At 35.0% G+C, this 15,880-nt stretch overlaps 1 long non-coding RNA gene across 1 annotated transcript; it reads right to left on the bottom strand.

Annotated features, from left to right (window-relative positions):
• Positions 1-9,377: 9,377 nt before the first annotated feature.
• Positions 9,378-10,952, bottom strand: LOC108472570 (uncharacterized). The gene is made up of 3 exons (XR_001869561.2): positions 10,386-10,952; positions 10,159-10,287; positions 9,378-9,761 (listed from the first exon to the last, which is right to left on the bottom strand). It is a non-coding gene; the product is annotated as an uncharacterized LOC108472570 (long non-coding RNA).
• Between the last annotated feature and the right edge of the window lie 4,928 nt (positions 10,953-15,880).

Consider the following 15,880-nt stretch of genomic DNA (forward strand, 5'->3'; position numbering starts at 1 on the left):
CGAAAGTATGTCTCTTTGATAACCGATGTTATCGATAAATGACGCGTCCCTTTCAGTATGAAATTGATACACTCGGCCAAGTTTGACGTCATGTGCTCATATAAGAAGAATATTTTTATTACTATCATGAGAAACAGCAAGGAGACATTGTTGATACCTTCCATATAGCTAGGTGCCATCAATCTGAACCATAGGCTTATAGTGCTGAAATACCTCTTTACATTGCTCAAAGGTCCAAAAGAACTGGTGAAATACTCTTTTTCTAAGGATAAACTGGTCGTCGTAGTATATTGGGCTCGTTTTGAGATCAGTTACGGAACCTGGTACGTACCAATCTAATGTTTAACACCATTGCTATAAATAGTTATACGAACCCTCCCACCCGTGATGTAACTTCTCCATAGCCTTCTGTTTTGTAACTCATATTTTGTAATACATTAGAGTGTAATAGTACTAGCTATATATGTTCACAATCAGCACTGTATTTGAATCTAGGGACTGGCCTTCACAATTGGTAGAATAATGTCAGCAATCATATCTGAGTCTAGCCTCGGATGGTCCTCACTTGCACCTGTCGCAACACATATATGGGGACCGAAATACTTCTTTATCGTCCACATCCTGGTTTTCTTCCGGTAAGACGCCATGATTTTTCACTTACACCTCTTATCCTTCATTGTGCATTTTTCTTTAATTTTTTTAGAACAGGACTTCATGATGTAGTAGTTCACACTGTTCTTGAAGCTACACCACTTCAGTGCAACAAAGAAAGCATATTTGTTAGGTTTCCTTTCCAACTTCCAGTACTCGTCAATCATAATATGTGCTTGCATGATCAGGTTTTCTATGTGGATGCTGTAAAAACTCTATACCACCATCGACCGATAGGCCATTTGTCATGTGGGACAGAGTTTCATAGCCCTGAATTACGCATTTGGATCTGAGAATTGTCCGAGATGTCATCGTCTAACTTGTAAAGTTCTAGCTCCGTTGTAACTGGATCTGGTTTAAAACATAGTGCCACTTCTGAACCTTCTAGACCGCGCTGCTGAATTGGCACAGGTTCTAACTCCTCCCCCTTGTTTGCATCTATAACTCCTTCTTCTTCACGCGCATCTCCTTCCTCGTCCTTTCCTTCATTGTCACCTTCAAGCATGGCGTTTGACGTAACCTCGTTGGCCCCTGTTGAAAGAAGTAGGTCATCGATTCTCCTATAACCCATGTGCCAACCAAAATATTCAATGGGTTAATACTCGATGTACGTTGATGATCCCCCGGTATAACTACTTTAGCCCCATAACATTGATCTAGTGCCAAAGTTAAAATCGAACGCACTGATTGAATGTCGAGCCCAAAGTGTCTAAATTTAGGTTATGCTGATACCCTAACTGGTATTGACCCCTAAAGTTTATATCGATATCGGAGACCAATGTCTCTACCCATAAATGTTTTGAAAACATCATAGTAGCCGCTTTGTAACAGGCCAAAAAACCCACAGCACAATCGTGTAGTAAGACTTTCTAATTCAACTTCGATACCCATATTCGTCGTGACAGTAATCAAAGATGGGCCTAATCTATCAGTATCAGTGAACTTGACGTATAACTCAATAACAATATTTATGCTTAAGATGTGTAATGATATAGTTGTCTTAAGATGTGTCTTGCTAATCACATCGAATAACTCATACTTATAGGGTCAACAGAAGAATTAAATCTGCATTGAAACCTTGTAATTCTTTCCTAGTTGATCCACCAACTTTCTTCCTGATTTGGTTCTATCCCTCACACATTGGAGTAGTACTATTGAATGCAAATTCCACGGACTTCGCTCCTACAAACACCAACCTGACCTCTGTATTATAGATTTAACTGTCATAGTATATAACGAATTTCACTCGTTGACTCATTTCAATATCGGTCACGAATTGGATGAACAAAGGCAAAAAAATAAGTAGAAAGTTTTCCAAAGAAGTACACACAACTCTTACAACATTAGGTTCTTCTATTTGATAATAACTTGATGCGTGTCTATTTTATTAAAATTACGCCCCTTTTATAAGAGAATTATGTACAGAGAAAGAGAATACGTGTTTTGAATTTCGTTTACGAATACACACATTTCTTGCATATTGTATGGTGTAAATAATTTTCAAAACGTGTTCAGAACTCATATAATTTCATCACACATGTGCTCCCGAGAGATTCTACTCTGTATAATATGCTCTATAGGCATTTGAAAAGGTACTTTCACTCTCAAAAGAAAGGAAATTTGTCGGAGGAAGCTCACCCAGAAGGGGAGCTTTCCCGCACACATTTGATATATCATGCCGAGATGAGATTATTTCCTCCAAAGCCTATCCTAGGGAAGTTGGTTATGGGGTGATTTTGCTTTCTACAGTTAATGGTGGAAGTCGATGTAGAGGTCTCAATCGATGGTCGTTATGCGGTAATAGATCAGAGTATAAAATAGGAGTCAGTTGATAGTCGCTATGAGGCCACAAGCTCAATCTTTTTGAATACCCAAAAATGATGCCCTATAAATACCGTACAAAAGATTAAGGGCATATTCATACGGAAAAACTTTTGGACTTCCTACTATAATCGGTGTAATTTTTTTCTTCATTTTCAGGCAATTGGTGCTTTTAACCTTCATTCTTATTCAAAGGTTGGCACCGTCGTAAATGCAAGAGGACTCTCAGGTGGAAAGCGACTGTTAGGATGCAATAAAGGTGATGCTCCTTTCGGGGCGAAGATACAACTCATTAATAACTACAACTGCTGTCGGACCAACCCGAGTTTGACCTTTACTATGCCAGAACATCTGCTTTCCACATAAGAATCCTTTTGTGTCCACCTCAGTGTCAGCCTTCGGATATGAATGAAAGGTTAAAGATACCGAATACTTGGAAATAGAGAAAAAAATTAAATTGATTAGATTAAAAATTCCTAGAGTTTTTCTATATGATTATGGCCTCAACCTTATGTATGGTATATATAGGGTATTGTTTGCGGGTATCCAAAAAGGTTGAACTCCTGACTGTGTAATGATCGTCACCTAGCACCCCGATTATACTCGAACCTATAACCGCATCATAGTTGCCAACTGGGATCTCCACCTAGACTTCGCCCCTTGAACATATCAAGCATTGTTACCTTAAAACTCGATTTCTCCACGATGAGTTTTTAAGGTGATGATCCTATCCCGCCATGACATATGAGATGTATGTGTACTGAAGGGCGTTATCAAATCCTCGACGCCTCAAAACTACCTAAAAACTTCCGTCGTTTCAGTCAAAAACCCTGTACACTTTCAAAACACCCTAACCTATAAAAACCTTAAAAACCCTAGCCTTGAAAAAATAAAAAGCCCTAACCTTGGAGAGAGAAAGTGAAAGTGCGCCCAGCTGGGGGCGCTTTCACTTTCTCTCTTATAAAAACGACCTATTTCCCTAATTAAAGTTTAAAACGGCCTAAAGGCCTAATTAAAAAAAATAGCATATTCTGCTAATTTAACCCATTTCAAAACATATAAATTAGTCACTTCCTTAAATTTTTTCTGCTAAATGATGACGTGGAACATTAAATATATGTTAGAAATTATTTTTTATGGATAAACTATGAAAATGGTCACCTAACTATGTCTTCTATTCTATTTTGATCACTCAACCATTAATTATTTTGATTTAATCCCTAAACTTTTTGAAATTAAATATTTAGTCACTCCGGGTTGATGTTGGCTTTTTTTTATTGGTTTAGTAACAAAATTAGTCCTCTAATGTTTACACATTCTATCAATTTGATCCTAAATATAAAAAATTCAACAAATTTAGCCTTCAATATTTACAAAATTTGACATTTTAGTTCTAATTCTAAAAATTTCAATAAATTTGGCCCTCAACATTTACACAATCTTTCAATTTAGTCATAACTCTAAAAATTAAAAAATGTTTTTTTTTAAAAAAAATCATGTTTAGCCCTTTATAACCCATCTTACCCTCTTTTAAGTCACTTACAAAAGAACTCAAAAAAGTTAAGATAAAACACAAAAATTAAGATCTAAAAGAAAATAAAGGCATTAAAAATGCTATATGTTCTAGTAGTAATGCAACCAATTTATCAAAGATAGGTTCCAAATCAATTGGTTTGGTCCAGCATGAAGCCTAAATTATAGTAAAAGAAACAAATGCAAGTGACTTGAAAGATGATACTATTTTTCTTATTTTAATATCTTACATGGGTTAGCCAATGGGTTATAAAGGGTTAAAAATGATTTTTTTTTTAAAATAATTTTTAAAGTTAGGACTAAATTGTTTGATTTTGTTATATTGAGGGCCAAATTTATTGAAGTTTTTAGAATTAAAACTAAAATGATAAATTTTGTAAACATTGAGGGCTAAATTTGTTAAAATTTTCATATTTAGGATCAAATTTATAGAATATTTAAACATTAGAGGGCTAATTTTATTATTAAACTAATAAAAATACCCACATCAACGAGAGTGAATAAAATATTAAATTTTGAAAAGTTCAGTGATTAAATGAAAAATTAATACTTAAGTGACTAAGTTAGAATGAAAGACACAATTGGATGACCATTTTTATAGTTTACTAATAAAAATAATTTTTAGATTTAACTATCACCATTTAATAGGAAAAATTAACGAAAATTAATTTACACCTACTTTTTAGTAGAGAAATCAAAATGCAATCCCTACCATTACCCCTTTGAATTATAACTATAACCCATAGATGAGTCATTTAAATTTCTATCTTAAATTATTATAAACATTACTTTTTAAGAAGATTATTAATTTGTCATTAAATTCCTTTAATGGTTGGCATTAATTAAGCATTTCAATAATTTCATTCAATTAATCTAGACATGAATAAATCTATAGAAATCCAAACATGGTAAAAAATAGATCAGAATAGATATAGACTAAGAACCGACACAATCATGAGATCTTAAAGTTTATTTTTAAAAATCTATTCTTAATGAAATATTTGTTTATCTTCTCTTTTACTTTTTGTTTCTTTTTAATAACTTATTTATACAAAAAATAAATTCTTGATTACACTAAAATTTGTAACTTTAAAAAATCTGGTCCTGAGGATGTATACCGATAGTAGCAGTTTAGGTTTTATTTTCATTTGTATTTAGTCAGACGATAGTAGCAGTTGTAGGGGTTGGTCCCCGTTTCTTTAAATTTTCCAGGGTTTCAAACTAAGGAAAAAAACAAAAACAGTGTAGACGGTAGTCTATAGAGTAGTATGCACAGGACTTGTTAGCGATTCTATCGAGAAGCAATCGCAACATTCATTGTTCATTTCCATTACTGTTAGGTTTTTAGAGATTTAAAGAAAAAGCAAAATAGATCCAAAGAACTTGGGCCTAACAAACAAGGCAATAGAGGAAGAGATGACAAATTTAAACATAGCTGATGAGGAAGAGGAACCTGTTCGTGATCAAGAAGAAGAAAAGGAAAGCGATGATGAATTTAACTTGTGTAATTGGTAGGAAAGATCCTAACAAATAGTGCAGTCCACTTCCCATCTATGGTGTTTGTTCTTGCTAAACTATGGCATCCAATTGAAGGTATTTCCATAACAAAAATCGAAGACAAAAGAATCCTCTTTCGTTTTTATAACAAGTTGGATCTAAGGAAGGTAACGGATGACATACCATGGTTTTTCAATAGACACCTAATTCTTTTTCTTTGATTTTCTCGAATTTTTTGGTACAAATTCCCATTAATCTACCCCTTGGTTCTATGTCAGAAAGAATGGCAAGACAGTTGGGTAATTTCATTGGACGCTTCTTAGAATACGATGCATCCATAATAACAAAAGACGTGAAGAAGAGTTAAGGTTTGCTTAGATGTACGAAGCCCTTGAAAAAAAGAAAGTGCATAATATATGGAAAGAACAAATCTACCTATGCCACTTTCCAATATGAAAAGCTATCGTTATTTTGTTTTTTATATGGAAGGTTAGGGCATGAAGAGAGTCTTTACCCTTTATCATTAACTACAAAAATATAATAGATGAATCGGGGATGGGATATTTCTCTAAGGGGCCTACCAAGACCGAATGTACAATTTGAGAGTAGATGGTTGCGAGAAGAGCCAAGAAATATGGTAAAAAGTGGAAGTAGTGTTGAGGAGCAAAAGGGAAGAGCAATGCTGGTTGGTGCATTGGAAACCCAATCATCCAAGATGATGGGTAAAGAAGTAATAACAAGGCCCAACGATAGAGGCATTCTTGAGAACTACCGAAGAGGTGCCGGCGGATATGGTATTGACAATAATTTGGAGCATAACCCTTTATGGAGGATGGACAAAGACCACGAAGAGGATCCAATTGGCATCCTAGAAGGAAAGAAATGTTAGAGGGTGAATCAACTAGAGGAGACACTCACTATAAGTATGAAAACTAAACATCAATTTATCGGCAGCCACTAACAAGTAGGCCGATCGGTCCCAATGAAAACCCTCCGCCGTTTGGGGCAACCACAGACAATAAGATGTCTCAAAAATTAACTGAGACAGTACCAACCCCAGATTTTGTTCATTATAGAAACAAAATTTAGTTAAAAATAGATGAAACAAATACAGAAAAAGTGTGGATATGTAGATAGGATTGATGAGGGTGCGGGTGGATCTAGAGGACGTCTCTTTTTAGGATGGAAAGAAAACTTATCTATAGATATTAAAAGTTTTTCTAGCTCGTATATTTATGTAAAGGTCAACGAAGAGAGCGAAGAGGTCGAATGGAGATTTATAGGTTTTTATCGATCCCCGATAGATCATCTAATGAGGGATTCATGGAATAAGCTATGCCGCTTGCATGAGGATTGTCAACTCCATTGGCTAGTCATGAGAGATTTCAGTTAAACAATGTACTCATTTGAGAAAAAAAGGGGAAGGTTGTGAGAAGAAAGACAAATGGTAACTTCTAGGGTCTTGGAAGATTGTGAATTAAGTGACCTTGGCTTTTCAAGGCAATGGTTTACGTGGGAAAGAGGACGACTAGCGAAAAATAATATAGGAGAAAGATTAGATAGAGGAGTGGCAAATCCAGAATGGTGGAGTTGTTTTCCTAGTTACTATTTGCTTCATTTAACACACTGTTTCTCGGACCACTATCCACTGCTATTGGATACTTTGGGGCATCGAGGTGGTATAACAATAAGAAGAAAATTCCCCTTCTGTTTCAACGCAGAATGGATACTTGAAGAAGATTTTGAGGTACAAGTGAAAAGAATATGGGACTCAATTAATGAAGAATTCCCGGGGAAACTTACAAGTTTGGGTAACTCCTTAAAAGAATGGGTCAAGATCAATAAAGGCATTCGACACAAAACAAGAAAAGAGTTAAGCCAAAAGCTCACTGAACTTAATAATGAAGACCCCGAAGAAGAGTGGCTAGCATTAAATATGGAAGCTAATAAAGAAGAATTTTTTTGGGAGCAACGAGCAAGGAAAAACTGGTTTAGAATGGGTGATCATAATATAACTTTCTTTCACAACTATACGTCCTATTGCAAGAAAAGAAACACAGTAAAAGGGCTTGAAGATGAAAATGGCAGATGGATCGAGAGAGATTAAGAATTTCTAGCTTTAGCGACAAAATATTTCAACTATCTTTTCTCCTTAAAATCCTTACAGGATTGCAAAAATTTATGGATAAAAATTCAACCTTGCATTAACGAGGAATTATCAGCTAGTTTTAAAGAAAAAGAATTGTGGGAAGTGTTAAAATTAATGGCTCCTCTAAAGTCTTAAGGTACGGACGGATTCTTTGCTCTTTTCTTTCAACAATATTGGCATATTGTAAGGAAGGATTTGTCTAGACTCTGTTTAGTAATTTTGAACAATCAAAAAGAATTTGGCGCTATTAACAGTAGCAACATTGTCCTAATTCCTAGAGTTCAAACACCAAAAAATATGGGGCAATTTAGGCCAATTAGCCTTTGCAATGTAGTTTATAAAATAATCTCAAAATATATAGTCAACAGATTTAGAAAGGCCCTTAGCTACTGCATTGAAGAAACACAAGGTGTATTTGTACCAGGCAGACAAATTACTAAAAACATATTAGTGCAATATGAACTATTGCATTCTTTGAAGAAAAAAAAAGATATGGACTAGGAAAATTTTCTCTAAAACTAGACATGAGCAAAGCATAAAATAGGGTAGAATGGACTTTTGTTGAAAATATGACGAAAAAGCTTTGATTTTATGACAAGTGGGTTTCATTGATCATGTGTTGCATCAAAAGCGTTTCATACTCAGTTGTGTTTAATGGAGGGAAAGGATTTAAGTTCAACCCCACTAGAGGAATAAGGCAAGGATATCCTTTAAGCCCATATATATTCATCATTTGCGCTGAGGGTTTTTCAAGACTTCTTAATATCGCAAAAAGGGAATGAAGAATAGAACGGAAAAATAGGGAGAGGTGGTTTGTCAATAACCCACTTATTTTTCGCCGATGACAACATTTTATTTGAAAAAGCAATAGTGGAAAGAGCCTTAGCCATAAAATCAGTTGTTAATGATTACGTAAAAATATCGGGACAGTTAGTGAATTTCGAAAAATCATTAATATATTCCAGTAACAACGTTAACGAGGCGGTCAAAATGTATATATGGAGTGATTTGTGGTTCGTATTGCGAACAACCTCGATAAATATCTTGGGTTGTTGACGATGGTGGGAAGGAGAAAGAGAAACAACTTAGTAAAAATCAAGATTTTTTTTTTTGACAAAAGTGAAAAATTACAGTATTCGTAATTTGTCAATTGAAGGAAAAGAGAAGAGATGTTTATTAAATCAGTTTTACGTGCCATCCCAATCTATGTTATGCAATGTTTCAAATTACCAATTTCATTATGCCGAGGGTTAGAGAACATCTGTAAATTCTGGTGGCGAAATTTAAAAACAAATAAGGGTATTCATTGGTGTAGTTGGGCGTCATTATGTATCCCCAAGGTGCAAGGGGGCTGGGTTTAGAGACTTATCGTTTTTTAATAATGCCTTGTTGGCAAAGCAAGGGGTGGAAGTTAATCACCAATCCCACAAGTTTACTCACGCAAGTAACGAAATCTAAATGCTACCCAAGAAGTGACTTTTTGAATGCTGAATTAGGGGCTTACCCTTCGTTTACATGGAGAAGCAGATGGGGCGCTCGAAGTATTTTGGAATTAGGCATGGGTTGGAGGATCGGAGATGGCAAATCAGTTAATATATATGGAACGATGCATGGCTTCTTGGAGAAGGAAAATTACAGTTTCAGAATATAGATTACAAGTATACTTTAGTTGCAGATCTAATTAACTATGAATTTGTTACCTGGAATGAAGAAATCTTAAGAGGGCTTTTCCCTGAAGAACAAGCAAAGATAATTGGCTCCATCCCCTTAGGGAACACCTTACAACCAGATACAAAGGTTTGGCGAGGTGACAGGTAGAGGGAATACATGACAAAAAATGGTTACAGACGATGTGTCATAGAGGAATTAAACCTGCTGGGAAATGAACTAACAACATATCTGGAACTAACTAGAAGTTATTATACAAAAACTTGGAGCCTAAAGATTCCCAGCAAGGTACGACTCAATCTATGGAGAATAATTACAAGTAATTTCTTGCCTACATTAAGTAACTTAAAAGCCCGTAGGCTGAGATATGTTGCCCTATGCCCGCTATGTGGAGAACAAGATGAGTCAGTTAGCCATATTTTTCAATATTGCAACATTACCTCTAGCAAATGACAGTGACATTGGTGCCCATACATGAAAATCAAGAATGGAAACAATGGTTAGCTGAAACGTTCAATATCAATAATGCATATAAATGTACATGCCTAGCAGTATCGCTATTGGCAATATGGCATAACAGGAACAAATACTACCACAAAGGTATTCGACAAAGAATATACGAGATAGTGGCCTTTATCAAAGCATATATAACTGAAATTGACATGCTATAGGAAGCACTGAAATGCAAACATGTTACAGAGAAAACCCAGTGGGAACCCCCAACAGAAAGTCAAGTAAAAGTCAACTTTGATACCGCGTTTCAACAACAAAGCAACAAAATAGTTTCGAAAATAATCATCAGAAATCATATGGGGCTAGTTATGGGTTCATGTACTTACTCGATCAACAACGTTTGAGATCCGACAACCTCCGAAGCGTATGCATGCCTTTAAGGAGTTATCTTTGCAGAAGAAATGGGGTTTGGCAGTGTAATCATCGAAGAGGACTCAAGAATCGTCATAAAAAAGCTACAATCCAGGAAACGACAGATCAATTATTAGGGGTTTTATAAACGAAATAAAAGAAAAGTCAAGAAATTTCTGGAATATTGTGTTCCATTACGTACCGCGAGAAGCCAACGGAGCAGCGCATGCGATGGCTGCCTGGGGAAGAAGAAGCGACTCTTCGACTTTCTGGGTGGAAGAAGCTCCATTAGAGGTTGAACCCATAGCACTAAGGGATCAAGGGAGAAGTGCTTAGTGAAAGAATATCGGTGGTTGTGGTGGGTTGAGTCCGGAGAAGAGAAAGGGTCAACATCTGGGAGGAAAAATTAAGATGAGGACAATGGGTTTATTTACCAGGTCTATTGTAGAAGAGACATCCGGTGACGCAGCAACAGAAAGAGAGGGCAAGGGAAATTAAGTTTTAGGGTTTACATTTTTCTGTTCTTTAGTTTTATTTAGGAAATGATTGTTTTTCTCACCCGCAGAGGGTTTAGTGGCCTGGTATCAGGTTTTAGGAAATGCAAAACCGAGGCACTGTCCATGGTATGCAACAATTGAATGACAAATGGTAATGTTAGATGGCTTAGTGATTTTGTAGGATAATGTATTTTTTTTACTTAATTTTCCTTATTTCAATGCAGTGGCCGAATTAAATTCAAAATAAATAATTTCATTCAATTAATTTCTTTCAATAATGAAAAATTAACAAATGAAAATGTTACTAAAAACATATAATTAATGGCATATTAATAATCATAAAATTAACTTGAAATTAATATTAAATTTAATAATTTTAATACAGAAAGTATTCATATCTCTTTTAAGTTTGATAAAAAAATTCACATTATCTCATTGTTTGAAAAATATTGATGAAATATTTATTAACCTTATTAAAGTTTTGTTTGGATAGCACATAGTAATTTTATGAAATTGCAATTATTAGGATAATAGTTACACTCTCTTATAATTATAAATAATTATAATTTCTCGACGATTTTAGTTGAGAGAGTCTAATTATATCATAATTCTCTATGTCATATTTTGTAGTACAAATTGTAATTAAATAGTGTTATACAAAGCTTTATTTGATAAAATATTTTGAATATAAAAAATTAAAGTGTTTTTGAATAAAAGTTAAAATTGAACAAAATTGACAAAATAATGTTTCAAATGAAGTCTAAAAGATAAAAATTTGAACCAATTATTTTGAACTCTTAGAATTTTTTTTGAATCAACCTTTAAATACAGTAAAAATGGTTTCAATCAAGTTAGAATTTTTTTTTCAATTAGTTAAACTGTTTTTAAAACTAGTCAGTATAGCTCTAGGGAAAAAAGTTTTGATTCTTTTTGGCCAATTATCGATAGTTTCCAAAATATCGATAATCTTTTAAAAATCGATACCAAATTGACATTCTGTTTTTCAACCTATTCAGTTAAGTATCGATCTAGTATTGATACTTTTCATATGGTATCGATAAAAGTCCACTAGTGTCGCTCCAACGATCATTGAGTTTTGCATTAAATGCAAAAAATATCGATACCTTTTTAGCAAGTATCGATACTCGTCGTTGTAAGTGAATTAATGCACTAGTTATTTCATCCTCAATGGCTCTATTTTTTTCTCCAACAACCACAATGGTTGGAAATCAATTAAGGGTATAAATATCAACTTCCAAAAGTCCTACAACAAGAAGAGAGATTATCAAGCCTAAAAATCAATCAAAAACAACCTTGTGATTACAATTCTCAACAATTTTCTTTAAACACACACTTGTGAGCCTTCATTGTTTTCATTTAGCTCAAGTGTTTCTATTTGTAATTGAGCTTAATTTACAAACATTGTGATCTTGTGAGGATTATTTCTTTGTTTGTTCATTTGTATCTCCTTAAGTGGGTTTGTGTCTTAAGGTTTGGGTAGAAACCTTAAGGGAGTTTGCAAGGTTTAAAATTATCCTCAAAGGTTGTTAAATTAATGAATTTGGGAAAATCCTTAGTAATGGAAAGCTAAGGTAGTGGAGTAGGCAATTGGGGTCAAACCACTCTAAATTATTGTGTTTAATTTTTTTATCTTTACTCTCTATCATCCACAAAATTTTAAAAAGTGAATTCACCCCCTCTTGAAAATTTCGGTTAGATTATTTGAGCTAACAATTGGTATCAGAGTTAATCTCTTTTAGACAGTTTAACAACCAAAGAGGAGATCCTTGAGGTAGCTCAACTTTCAGCCAATCAATCTATAAAAGATAACGTCTACATCCAGTTCAGTTTTTCTTGGAGAATCATAATTTATCTTCAAGCCTTCTTACTTCAACAATGCCGACTATTTTTATTAGAAAATAAGAATGATGTTGTTCATACAAGCAAATGATCTTGTTGTATGGGACATCATCATGGACGGTCCCTCTATACCTCTCAAACAAGAAGGAAAGCTCATTATTCCAAAAAGTAAAAAAAAAATGGAATGAGGAAGATAGAAGAGGTATTCGATTGAATGCCAAGGCTACGCACACATTATTTTATGCACTTGGTCCGAAAGAATATAATAAAGTATCATCATGTTCCAATGCCAAAGAGATATGGAATAAGTTTGAAATCAAATATGAAGGAATTCAAGAGGATTGTTAAGTGCACAATTGCAAATACTGCTTGAGATATTTTAGAGACTACTCATGGAGGAACATCTACAGTCAGGCAATCAAAGATACATATGCTAATTTCAAGTTTTAAGAGTCTAAGGATGCAAGAGTTAAAAAAATTGGTAAATTTTATTTCAAATTGTATGACTTATCAAATTAGACTTTTACCTTGGGTAAAGAATATCCCAATGCTAGGTTGGTTAGGAAAGTATTAAAGTCTCTCCTTAAAAGATTTTAAATTAAGGTCACAACCATTGAAGAGGCCGAGATCTTGAAATATTGGTCATTGATGAACTCATTGTTTTTTTAAAGACCTTTAAGATGAACCTAGATGAGGCAAAATGCAAAAAAGCTACAGAAGATAGAAACATTGCTCTACAAGTAAATAAGGAAGTGCAAAGTCCTTAAAATGCTACTATAGAAGATCTCTAGGAATAGATAACTTTACTGACTCAGATTTTTTAAAACTTTCAAGAAACAGGAAAGAAGATTCAAGAAGTTTGAAGCTAAAGCAAATGTTCCCAAAAACAAGTCAAAGGGATTTCTAATCAATGAATAATTTGAAAATGACAAGAAAAAGGGTGTGCATTACTATAAGTGTCAAGGTTATGGTTACATTCAATCTGATTGTACTTTAAAAAGAAGAAAAAGTCACTTTGTATTACTTGGAGTGATAAGGATTTTTCTAATAGATCTAATTCAAAAGAGGATTATCAAAACTTTATTGTTTTTGTTGTCAGTACTATAACGCCCCAAAATTTATATTTTTTATTCTGTTAAAATGTGACACAATGATGTATCTACTTCAGTGGTTATGTGTTCTGGAAGTGTTTGAAAAGTCTTGGGTTCAAGCCTTGATTTGAGCAAAATTTTTATTTTTAAATGAATACAGCCTTACTCTTGTCCGGTAGGCTTAAGTTTAAATGTTAGTAAGTTTATGTCAGAATGGGCCTACTGGTCTGGTGGTTAAGTGGAGTGTTAAGCGGTTGGAGGTCTAGGGTTTGAATTTCTACGCGATCAAGGGGATTTAATTTTACTACATGTGCCTCGTAGGTGTTTGTGTGTTAGTAAAATTTTGGTGCTAGTGGACGGTTATGGGAGTGAGGGAATGATATTAGGAGGAAAATGTGGGATTGAGGGAATATCTGATTTTTCAAATTTCGATCGTTTTTTTCTCTTGCCAAGAATCTGTCAAATTTTCTCATTCTCTTCTCCACACTGCTGCCGAATTTTACCCTTTCTTTTATTGATCCACCTTTTTCCTCCCTTTCACTATTCAATTTTGTTCTCAACTCGTCATATCGCGCAACATAGAGTCACACTCGTTCGGTAAGTAATGATGGTGCTTTAAAATTTTGGTTTATAAGTTATTAATTGAGGAACCTTTGTTTAACTATATTGTCAGCCAAAAATCTAGTGTGAAGGATGGTGCTAGTCCTGAGTTATAGAGGGAAGCATCCGTAGTTCGTAAAGTAAGGGTTTTTTCGCTTGGAAGATGACTTTTTGTTTTGGGGTTAAGTTTAATTTGATCGTTTAAGTGACTAATTGAGCGAAATGTTGGTCAATAATAGGTTCTGGAAGGCTCATGATGATTTTAGCTGTGAATCGATACTAGGTGTGTACCTAAAACAGAGAAAATGGGGTTCAATGAAAAGCCAAAAAAGCTTACCATCGACGCCGTACGGGCGCGTGGTCGCCCGTGTGGTAGGCTATGTGAAGGTACACGGGAGTGTGATCGAAGAGGCAGGCCATGCGCACATGACACAGCCGTGTGAAGGCTGGGCGAGGCCGTGTGTGACACACAGGCTCAGCCAAGTGGGACATGTGGGCTACACGGGTGTGTGGGCCCATACGAGTAAACCATACGGACATGTGAAATTTTGGGCCAGGCCGTGTAATCCATACGGCCAAGGCTAATTTAGGCTGTGTGGGCCTACACGAGCAGATCACATGGGCGTGTAAGCCCAATTTATTGATTTGTTTGCTAAGGTTGCACGGATCACCTGAGACTACTGTGAACCTACTGTAGGATAAGTAGTGCATTGATCCCTACTTGACTGAACGATACATGTATGACTGTTTATTGAGTATGATTATGATACGATACTGTTTATTTGATGACGCTACGTGATAGCATGCCATGGTTGTATGTTGCATTGCATGGGGTTGGGATGATATATGTGGAGGAAGCTACTGAAAGGCTTTAAGCCTAATATATTGGCAGCTCAGCTACAAATTACTGTCTAGTGCCGCTTTCGGTACTATTATGAAGTGTAGGGATGGGTGGGTTAATTATATCCCCACATAGAGTGTAGGGTTGGACGGAGATGGTGTGTAGAGGCTGGCTGGGTAAGATTTTGTGACTGTATATCTATTACTGCTATTGTACTGTGATGGGCTAAGGCCCTACTGTATGACTAATTCTGTACTTAGGCAGGCTAAGACCCCAAACTGGACTGGTACCTATACCAAAATAGGGTTTAAGCCTAGACTGTGTTGTCTATTTATATGCATGGGGATTACACACTAAGTTTGTGAAAACTCACCCCTCTGTTTAATCTGTACAGGTAACCCCCAGTCTTAGGAGGATCGGAGCAGCGGAGGACTCAGCGGTGGTCACACGATCTCTTTTAAATTGTTTACTTCATATTTACGATTTTAAGTTTAATTGGGTATTTTACTGTAATTATGGCCTCTATGAATTTTTGGTTTAAAATTTAGATTTTATGTACTGCTTTATGTTTTATAACTGCTAGTAGTAGGTAAAACTCGAGTTTCTAATTTGGATGAACGTTTTCTCAAAATGCCTCATATATGCAAACTGCTTTAAAAGCTTCCGCTAGGTATAACATTTTGAAAATAAATAATAATTTGTAATGTAATGATTTGTAAAGTATAACGTTTAAGAATGAATAATGTTTTGGAAACAAATGACACGATTTAGAAGTAATATAGGATGAGGAATGGTTGTTTAAGTGGAG

This window comes from Gossypium arboreum, chromosome 11, assembly GCF_025698485.1.
Source record: "Gossypium arboreum isolate Shixiya-1 chromosome 11, ASM2569848v2, whole genome shotgun sequence".
NCBI lineage: Eukaryota > Viridiplantae > Streptophyta > Magnoliopsida > Malvales > Malvaceae > Gossypium > Gossypium arboreum.